Source organism: Durio zibethinus, chromosome 27, assembly GCF_047325235.1.
Source record: "Durio zibethinus cultivar Kanyao isolate XHJ-2024 chromosome 27, ASM4732523v1, whole genome shotgun sequence".
NCBI classification, from domain to species: Eukaryota; Viridiplantae; Streptophyta; class Magnoliopsida; order Malvales; family Malvaceae; genus Durio; species Durio zibethinus.
In genome coordinates this window covers 3,123,142-3,134,971 of record NC_143188.1, presented here as the reverse complement: position 1 = coordinate 3,134,971, position 11,830 = coordinate 3,123,142, and the positions used below count along the sequence as shown (strand labels likewise).

Sequence of the window (11,830 nt, the reverse complement as noted above, 5' to 3'; positions counted from 1 at the left end):
CCAACATAATGTATAAAAAGAAAATTCCAAAAAAGCCATGTCTAAATTATGGCTTACTGTAAGGAATTTGATTTTTCTAAATTGGAGGAAGATCTTGGTCTTGTTTCATTCTCACCAGGAAAATGTCCCTTTCTTATTTTTCAAAAGAAAATGTTTTCTTTTTGGAAATTTTTAATCCATTTTTAACTTCTTTATCCTTTATACTTATTTAACTGAAAAAAAAAAAAATACATTCAAACAAGTAATCTCCAAACACGAATAAAAATCTCATATAAACTAATCCTTGCATCAATAAACAAAAATGTTGAATTATATCAAAGATATCTTATGGATTTCAATCATTTTCAGCCAAAGGAGTATCCATTTTTTTGGAGGACTTTTTCAACAATATCTGCTCTCTTCTTCTAATTTTTGGTAGCTTTGGAAATCTTTTCACGAATTTATTTCTAGGGGGCATGTACCTAAACTTTTTTTTTTTTCTCCAAACGAGGGGCCACCAGAAATTCAATTTTGGATTGAGATTTGATAAAAAAAACAATTTAGAACGACTTATTATTGTTATGCTTTTCATTTTTTTGGGCTATTCAATAGCTTTGGAAGAAAGCAAATAACAATGTCGTTTTCAATTTTGAGTATGGAGATTGAAGACCAGAACTGTTCAGATTGAATTGGGCTTTTGATTTCGGGCAGATATTTCTGATTAATCTATTGATTTTTAAAATCATTTTACATGAATCCGGTTTCTATGACAAAAAAATGTGGTTGAAAATTAATTATCATGCATGCCAAAACCAAGCTTATCAAGAAACTTAATCATCTAGATAGTCAATAAAGGAACCAATTTGTTGTGTTAATTGACGGAAGCAGTCCTTCCTTCAAGATTAAGCTAGCTGAAGAAGGTTTTTAGCTGAAATTTGTAGACGGATTTACATATTAGGGCTCATAAATATAAGAAAAAGAAGAAGAATGTGAGAAGTTCTAAATAAAAAAATTTTATTTAGAATGACAGATCAAATTTAACTTCCATCTCTGAATGGCTGTAATTTTATCATTTTACTTTTTAATTTAATTAAAAAATGGTAAAATTTTTGGAATATTTATTTTTTTATTTTACAAAATATTATTTTGTCTTCAAATTTTAACCAATTTTGAACCAAATTGAAAATTCAATAATAAAATTATACCACTTAAAAAAATGAATGATAAGTTTGATCTATCACCTTAAATAGAATGGTAATTATATCTTATTTCAAATCAATTTGAAAAGAAAAATTCAAATGGAATTTAGATAATTATCATAATTATCCCAAATTAAATAGAAGAAAATTTCTTAGAATTTGTCAAATCATAAAATGCCACCCTCACCCTAAATATTAAGAACATAATTTCTAATTTTCACCATGGTAATGGAATTTTTGGGTTTAGATGACTTGTTGATGACTTCCCTTTTGTTCTACCCTCTTTTTCTTGTCATGATCAGACCCTTTGAAATAATCATCCATGCAAAGCTTAATTAATAGTCCCCCATTGATACCACTCCATCTCTGAAAATTCAAGTCCATGTGATTAAAAGAATGTAGATAATTGGAGCACCAAATATGGAATCAAGGATCCATGGTGTTTCAATGACAAGTGACACTACTAATTTTCTTTCTCCATTCTGTTAAACCGTTAATCAACACTTCATAATATTTCAATTTGCATCTCGAATTTATTTGTCTTTCATCGACTAGATTAAGTTCCTGATTTTGCACTTATTAAGAATGATGGCGGATATACAATTATCAAGAGGTTTTTCCTTCGTTTTGTTCTTTTTTTTTTTTTCAATTCTTCCGTATTTGGTTATGTTCGGCATTTATGAAATAAAAAATGATATATTTTTTTGTATGATTTTAAAATTTGATATATTATTTTCATTTAAATTTGTATAAATATGCGTGTTTATATTCATAAAATATATATAAATTTTAACTATTAAAATTTTGAATAAAAAATTAATTTATTTACGAATTAGATTATTTTAATTCTTGAATTTGGTTCGATTAAGATTATGATAAATCTTTTATAAAAATTTTTTAACTTAAATTTCATTCAAGAAAGTAAAATATTTTTATTTAATTTTAATTTAAATATATATTAAAATATTAATTTTTTAAAAATTTGAACCCATAAACACTCTTGATATAAATTTTTTTTCTCATTTTCCACGTACGAGAGGAAACTGATGCATTTTTTCTTAAAATTGAAGCAAAACAGATAGTGCTTTTCATTGTCAAGTCATATAGGGACGAATTGGGATGTTTGCCCCAATTCATTGAACAAACATAAAGAGAAATGGACGTTCCAATCCTGTCCAAAGAGATTGAACCATCGCATTTTCCCATCAATGCAAAGAACAAATCCTATTGGAAAAACTAACAAATTAAGTTCATGAGTGTTAGAAAATCATGATCCTTGTTCAATTTCTTTTCCTCCAAACTTTTTTTAACGGTTTTTTCCAACTGCCAAGCTGAGTTGTCACCGTCATCCACGTTAGATGACAAGTGGACAAGGTCCCAAGTAGCTTCACATCCAACAAAAGCTTAGATCACATGCTGCCGTCACTTACTCTGACTTAGCCGCCATGTTGTAATTGACCCACATGTTCATTTAACCTTGGCTGTGGAACCCACTTAAAACAATCAATAATATAGTGCCGTGTCAGCTTCCTTTCCCACTTGTCATTTTATTTGGCCTTTATTATTATATCAGGTTATATTTGAGGTAGTGTTTATGTATTGATATTATAGATTATAAATGTATCACAAATTACCACATCGTTAATTAATGAATTTAAAATTTTGAAATTCTAAAAGTAAATATTCTTAAATTTTAAATATTTAATAAATTTATATTTAATTTATTATAAATTTACACAAAATTACTGAATCATACAATAATATCTCTAATTATTATGTGATTTATTGATATTGTATTGATATATATATATATATAAAGAGATTGATATTGCATTAAATATAAATGGTATGGTTATTATTATGTCTTATTTTTTTACATTTAAATCGCCCTTTATAAAAAGGGTAAGCCTCAAGTTTTTTGTTCTGCCTCCAGCATCGATCACTTAACTGAAAACAGAGTAAAAAATACAGAGAAGTTTCAGAGAAACACTTCCAAAAGCCTTAAAAACCAATGGGTTCCTTCCCTTTTCAGCCCCCAAATTCTAAGTCCTCATCGGAATCTTCATTCGGGTCACCGGAAGTTTTCCCTTTCGACCACAACTCTCTTCCTTTCAACGAAAATGACTCCGAAGAGATGCTTTTATATGGGCTACTCGCGGAGGCTAAAAAAGAAACATCAGAAATAACATATCCTAATCAAGTAAAAGAAGAAGAAGTTAGCTCAATAGAGAACGAAAATCCCAAGAAAGAAAAGTGTTACCGAGGTGTAAGAAGGCGGCCGTGGGGGAAGTTTGCGGCTGAGATAAGGGATTCAACCAGGCAGGGCAGAAGGGTTTGGCTTGGAACATTTGACACTGCAGAAGCAGCTGCTTTGGCATATGATCAAGCTGCTTTTGCCATGAAAGGCTCCGCCGCGGTACTCAACTTTCCGGTCGAAACAGTGCAGCAATCACTAAGAGACATGAAGTGCAATCAAGAGGAAGGGTGTTCACCGGTGGTAGCTTTAAAGAGAAAACATTCCATGCGAAGGAAAATGATAAGCAGAAGCAAGAAACAAAGAGATGTGCGGATAAACAATGTTGTGGTTTTGGAGGATTTAGGTGCAGATTACTTAGAAGAACTCTTGACTACTTCTGATCAAACTGCTAGTCCTTGGTGAATGAAAAAAAAAAAAAAGAAAAGGAGGCAAGAAAAAAATTGTTCATTTCTATTTCCATCTTTTCTTTGTCTCATTTTTCTCATTTTCTCCTTTATTTTGCCTTGATTTTTTTTTTTTTTTTTGGTTTTAGAACCCTCCAGTTGTAATGTAAAGGTGTAGGAAGGTTCACATTTTGATATTTTTTAAATGCGTATCTCTCTTTTTTCCATTAATCTATGTAAAGTTGAGGAATATTTCGAAATTATACACCAAAGACACAGATTTTGGCTTCTGCTAGGTCACTGATAATAGGATTTATTGACACATATTCCTCTAAAAAAAACAAATTAAGCATATGACTATTTTTTTGGCCACAAGGGGATATGACTACAAATAGCCATATTTTGCATAAAATATTTTTAAATTATGATATAATATATTAATAGCTAGTTTTTTACCTGTGCAAATGCATAGAATTTTTATATTTATAATAATATTTTATTTAATTCATTAAAAATCTACCTAGAATTTTTATAGGTTCAAAATTTTATTTTTATCACTAAATATTTGTATCTTCTCTCTTTTTTATTTTTAATTAAATTTATATATTAAATGTTAAAATCTTTGATTTGATTTTTAATTTCATAAATTAAAAGTACAAAATTTCAAAATATAATTTATCAACAAAATTTTTAAATAACTTTTTGACCTCCATCTTAATTTAGAAAAATATATTAATAAACATTTAAAATATTAAAATTTTTAATTAAATTCATTTCATAAATTTGATTACTTAATTGGTTAAAAAGAGAAATTTGCTATATAAAAAAGAAGTTTTACATAAAATCCAAATGTAATAACTATTTATAGATCTCAAGAAATTATAAGAAAAATAAATAATTAAGATAAAGTGTACTTAAAATTTAATAATGAAGCTGATCAAAAGAATAGAGAAATTTTAAATTGAAGACAAAAATGTGATTTAGGAAGTCAAATCAAGAAAAGTTCGTCATATTTTAAACCATTTCTCAATCCCCTAAACATTTATCTTCTTTATGCATAGATGCATCTATGATAAAAAAATTTCATTCATTATAAAATAAAGAATGATAAGAAAACTCCAATTTAAATTTTTTTTTCACTATAATAGAATAGAACTTAGAGTAGTAGCAATAAAATGAAAACCTTTTTAAAAGTAAATAACATACTCAAGGAAACAAAAAAATTACTTCTTATTTTTGAAAGAATCCATTGTTTATTCTTATTGATTGCATAAATCATTGTAAAAAAAAAAAAAAACGAATAGGGAAATTTAAGGGTAGAAATAGAGTTTAGAAAAGAAAAATTAATTAAAAAAACTTTTAAATGAAGAATTTGAAGAAATTTGGAAAGGAAGAAGTAAAGAAAAGAGTTTTAGATAGAATAGAATAGCAACATCTATTATGTTTTCAATCCTATATCAAGTATTTTAAAATATAAATAATTGATCATGGTTTTATCCATTTATTTAAATGGGTGTTTTTATTTGCTTATTTAATTGGATATTTTAAAAAATGTATTAAGATGGATATTTTTAAGTCCTTAAACCAAAACTTTTAAATAGTAATTTATGCATGCTCTTATCAATTTAAACAAATTTGAATATTTTAAATGGATTTAAATAATATTAAATAAAATAAATAATCATATATTGTTTTATCCATTTTTAAATTAATAATTGAATATTTGTTATTCTTTAATGATTTAGTTTAAAAGTTTTTGATATTTGATTATTTTGATAATATTTATTATAATTATTTATTATTATTTTATATGTCATCTAAAAAACTATCCACCTAGGCATCCATATAAGTAAATCTTATTAGGTTTGTATGCATATTGTAATATAACATTATATATAATTTTATCAACTGATTAAATAATAAAGCAAAATACAACTTTATTTCATCTAACCCGAGATTCCACATAAAAAAGATATTATATGAAAGGTACATAATGATATAATAAGAAAGATACAAAAAAAAATAAAATACAAGTAGTGTTGTGTGCTAGAAACATGATACTAATGTTTACTCTTGAATCAATTGAATATAATTTAATTGGTGATCATAAATTTGAATTTCAATTCTACTTTAATTAAAAATAAGTAGAATGTAATTTTTTTTATGTAAACATATCAACTTATGTCCAACACACATTTAACAAATAAGAAAATTCTTGAGAGAAAAAGATTGTTCAAATGATAATAGAAAAAGGAACTATTTATTGACAAACCATTCAAAATTTACTCAAAAAAAAAAAAAATCAAACCCTTTTACTAAAATAAAACCATGATCCATATTTATGTGTATATTAAATTTATGCATCTAGAATAGTCTTGGAGTGGTTGCCACATCAACTCTTCAATTCTTTTTTCTTCTTATAAAATGAGTCAAAACTTTTACCTAAATTGAAGTTTAATATGAATCAAGACTTAACTCAATTAATTTATACACTCACCCTTAAGAGATAACATTAATTAGGTTTGAAGTTCAAATCCTAACATTTACAATCCTTTATCTTATTCTTATACTATGATCTTCTTAAAAAAAAAAAAAAAGAACTTTAATGTATTACTTCCTATTTTTTCTTCCTTCAATCCTTCTCATTGGTTTTTTGGTATAGACGGCACTAAATTATATAATTAGGAAAGGTAATCCTATTTTATTTTAAGATTTAAGGTTGAGACTTTGAACATAAAATTTTGAAGTACTTTAATAGCTAGAGTTTTCTCTCAAGAGCTTCTTTTTTTTATGAATAAAAGAAAAATAGGTAGTTATATGGAGAGAGAGAGAGAGAGAGAGAGAGAGAGAGAGAGAGAGAGAGAGAGAGAGTTTAGATTTTGTTGGTGATAAATTTTGCATATTGAAAAGTTAAAAATATGAACTACAACAATTAATTTATATTAAGCAAAGATAACACTAGGTTGGTCTTTTACTAAAACAGTAAATTTCTATTATGTTTAGTGCATAGGATAATAGATAAGATAATATGAAAATCATTTTATATTATACTTAGTTTGTATCTAATTGAAATGGATAAGATTATAAAAATGATTATCATCATCTTAGTATAGGATGATTCAATTCTCCCAAAGTGAATAAGATTATTTTTAATCCATGGGATTAAACTTACATAATCTATTATACTCTTAAAAATTATATCAATAATTTAAATTGTATAAATTTTAAGGAAAGATAATTTTAATTAATAAATAAATTATCCTATCTTAATCTTTACAGATATCAAACATAAAATAGGATATATTATTTAATATAATTTTATTTATAATATCATTTTATCCTATCTTATTAAAACTTTGTGTATTAAACTTGACCTTCTTTCTCTATCTTTGTCTTCCTTCGCTTTTCAAGTGCAAAATAAAAATTAGAGTCTTTCTATCTTTTCTCCTCATCATCTATAGAAGTCCTTTGAGTTATAGTTTATTTTCCTTATACAATCACATTGGCTCTAAATTCATGTTTAAAGCAAACAAATTAAGACGAAAAACTTAAGAAAGATTAAATATCTAACAGTGGAGGATGAATTAATTATTTTTATAGTCTACATATACTCCATATGATTTTTTTTTACATAAAAAATTTTAGGTTGATGGAAGGGGCATACCATAAATTTCAAAAAGGGATTACATTGGATTTATAGATCATCCACCAAAATAAATTTTTGGCAACAAGATTTGAACCTATGATTTACAAGTAAAGAAAAATAAAATATTTGAACCTTACCAACTCAATTAACCCAGTTGGCATAATCCAATGATTTTAGTAATAACTATTTAGTCAAATTTCAAACTGAAAGGAAGCTTCCTGCTGAGTGCTGCTTTAAGGTCTTAATAAATTCTTGGACTCTTATCAATTAAATAATAAATATTAAGACTAATCTAAGTTTAGTGAATTTAGAAACATATGCTAAATTAACTTTTTCTTAATCGAGTTTATGTACCATAAAAATATTGTCACTTCATTTTTTTTTTGTTGAAAAAGAGGGTTAGTGCCTTACAAGGGGAGAGGGGGATGGCAGGGTCGAACCCACACCTAGATGACTTCAACTCGTTTCTTAACCACTAATCACTTCATTTATTACTTTTTCTTTGGCAAGTATAACCAGCTTTCCTTTATTCAGAAGATCAAAGCAACGGCCTAATCAAACTATTTTTTTATTTAATTATCTAAAAAAAAAAAACCGATGTGCTTCAACCCTTCTGAATATATATTGGTTTTGAAATGGGCAAGTACTCTTATGATCAAGTTTGATATAGTGGTGAATAGTTACCTCTGCTCTTCTTTTGTAGAAGAATAAATAGAATAGAATAGAATATATGTTTAACTTTTTAATAATAGTTATTCAAAAGTTACGACTCAATATTGGATGCATATCTTTTTACTTCAAAAGCAGAGATTGAATCGTCATTTCTTAAATATAAAAAAAAAAAATTTATTATGTTTGATTAATGAATGACATATCCTCTTAAAGTAAGATGGTCTAACTAAGTCAAATATGTGAGTTAAGGAAGATTTTTTTTTATTTTTTTATCTATTAGACAGGGATAAGAATGAAAATGATGCAAATTCGAACTCCCATTTTAAATGATTTATTAAATCAACTAATTATTTCATAATTAAATTAGGAATGTATTATTACTGTAAGCAGCCTATTAAAAACAAATTAAGTGGCATAAAGCAATTTACAATCACTCAATTTTTTTGTCACGTGATTCTTGATTGTAACCTTTAGGGCCCAAAGTTAAAAGTACGTAGGTCCGAATCCAAATTTAGTCAATTCAAAAAAGTATGTTTGATTTCATGATATTCGCAAAGTGTTAAAGCTCATGATCCGAGATTGATCCCTATTTGATGTTTCATCAATTTCTTTGTAGAATGGTTAGGTGAACTTGGTCACTTTTCCTTTTTTGAAGTTTATATTAAAGACAAATGACTACCGAGGACCTGCAATTATATTTTTAGAATTAGTTAAATTGGCACTTGAGAGAAACAAAGTTTGCTTTTCATTCTTTATTATGACTTTTGACAGACCCGTCTGTAAATTTGATATCTACTAATTAGACAAAGATACGCATTTTACGCATCAATTTGACTCAAATAAAAAATGTAATTACCCTTTTGTTTTAATTGAATTACTGTTAATTGCCACAAGAGTTTTTATATGTTCATGCACGTTAATCATGAAGATTATTGAAAAAAATTACTTTGACTTGGATTGGAACAAGATAAACTGGATTTTAAGACCAAATTTAATTATGCAATTCTTACATACGACGTGACATTAACCTTAATTAAATAATTGTCAAAGGAAATATATGTTCTGTTTAGTGTTATAATAATATGCATCGTCTTTAACACTTGTTGAGGTCTTTTAGAGATGCATAGCGAAGGACTTCAAAAAGGCTGCAGAGTGGGGACGAGTAGAACCTTTCATAGAGCAGAAAACGATTAGGGCATTAAAGTTGTGGCTTCGGAGTGTACATTGACACTTAAGTCAGCTGGGTATTCAAGATGGAGAAGATGAGGAAAACTTAGAGAGGATATAACAGAGAATAAAGAATAAATGACTTACCTAAGTACCTTTTAGATGTGTTTGGTATACAAAATTATAATAGGGTAAGATATATGATATTATAAATGTCATAACGTCTAGATCCGGAGATCTATCGCTAGACATTGACTTAAGGGAGTCGCCACTAATCTTTTTTTATCTAGGTGCGATTGGTCACCTAAAGAATCTATCCTTTCAAGGAACACCTAAGTTCAGGGGTCCCTAAAAGATAGGTTCAGGTCTACTAACTAGAACAGGGTTCGGGAGTTCGGTTACGTGTGAGGAAGGTTATAGCACCCTCACAACGCCCATCAAAAGATGGTACCAGCTTAAATTTGTGTTATCCAATGAGCCTTAAAAATTTACCAAGTGATTAATTATTGGAAATTATTCTCAATTGACTCTAATACTTTTAGTAGAAAATTGAGAAAATTCTCTCACCTCAGGAGTATGCAAGAAAACTACTGTCTCACTTACAGAGGCTCCGTCGCCGGATTATTTAAAAAAAAATAAAAATGAAACTAAAAATAAAAAAGGAAGGAAATGATGATTGTTTTTATGCAGGGAAAATTGATACTTTCAACTTTTCTCCAAAAATATTTTTTTGAAACTTTTATTTTTAAGGAAAATTGGTACTTTCAACTTTTCCCCAAAAATATTTTTTGAAAATTTATTTTTAAGGAAAATTGATACTTTCAACTTTTCCCCAAAAATATTTTTTTTTTAGAAAACTTTGATTTTCAAGAAAAATTGATACTTTCAACTTTTCCTCAAAAATCCTTTTTTTAAAATTTTATTTTTAAGGAAAATTGATACTTTCAACTTTTCCTCAAAAATCCTTTTTTTTGAAATTTTATTTTTAGAGAAAAAAAAATAAAACAAAATAAAAGTGAAAAGAAAAAAATAAAATAAAATAAATACAAAATAAAGGAAAGTAAAAAAAAATAAATACAAAATAAATATAAAAAGAATATTAAATAAACCTAATCTAATAAATAAATTCAAAAAAAAAAACCTGGAGCGGAACGGCTCGAAGAAGCGGCTTTGGAGCTCGGCTCGGCTCGGCTCGGAAGGGGGCAGACACACGCGGGTCAGGAAGCGGGTCGACGCTCGGGTCGGGTCGGATCTCGGTAAAACATGCGGATCCTCTAGGTCACTTAAGGCAAAAACGACATCGTTTTAGGAGGGTATATAAGGCTCTTCCCTTTATTTTTCGGCAGAAAGCTCATTCCCTCTCTCTCTCTTCTTCCCCTTTCTCTCCCGCTTCTCTCTAAACTGTTGAAGAACTCCGGTTGAATGTACGCTGGATTTTGGAAAATTTCGTCGGAATCTAGATTTTTCGTCGGAAGTTGGCCGGAAGGTGGTCGGTTTCTCGAAAAGGTCGTCGAAAACTGGGCAACTCATCGGAAACTTCAAAGTTGGCCGGAATATCCGTCGAAAAATTCAACTTTCGTCGAAAAAATTCAACCGGAATATGGAATTTTCAAAAAATTCTAAAAAAAAATCACCAAAAATCTTCAAAAAAAATTCCTACTAACTCCCAGAATACTTCTTAGCCTTCTATACTATTCTATCTCTCAAATCAGCAGCTTTGCTCACGTTTTTTCTCTGTGTCCTGTTCTGTTCCAGGAGGTCCCTTTTATAGGGATTGATCAGAAGTTTCTGATCAATCCCAATTCCTCTTTGGACGGGGATTCAATCTTTGAATCCAATCTAGACTCTTCTGATTGAATCTCCATTCTCAGTAGGATTCTTCAGCTTTCAATCACAGCCCTAGAAAAAAGAAAAGAAAAAATAATAATAATCAGATAAACGAAAAAATCAGATAAATGAAAAAAGAAAAAAAATTATTAACAGATAATTAAAAATAAAATAAGATAAATCCAAAAAAATATTCCAAGAAAAAAAAATAATAAATAAATTATAATATAATAATAAATATATAACTATATAAATAAAATACATATAAATATTAACAGAAAAAATAAATAAATAAATAAATAAAGATATACATATATTAATACATAATAATAATAAATAATAATAAAATACATAAAATACAAAAGAAAAAAAATAAAAATAATACAAAATAAAAATCGAATTGGGCTTACCCATTTGGGCCAGGCCCAATTGATCCGGGTCTAGACCAAATTGGGTGTCTACAGCTGCCCCTCTTTGCACATTTTCTGTGAAACAGAAATTGCGCAAAGACGTAGACACCCAATCAAGACTCAACTTAACATTGTCTTTTTTTTATTATTATTTTGTTTTTTGTGTTTTTTTTTTTTACCAAAGCTCCTTTAAACAGAGGCTCAACGACTTTGAGGAACATAAATTGCTCCTCCAAACAGAGGCACCACGACTTTGGAAAGTAAATTGCTCCTCTAAACAGAGGCACCAC

The 11,830-nt window shown here is 27.9% G+C and overlaps 1 pseudogene; it reads left to right on the top strand.

The window, feature by feature from the left end:
- Positions 1-3,062: 3,062 nt before the first annotated feature.
- On the top strand, positions 3,063-4,107 carry LOC149510840 (ethylene-response factor C3 pseudogene; annotated as a pseudogene).
- Positions 4,108-11,830: the final 7,723 nt, after the last annotated feature.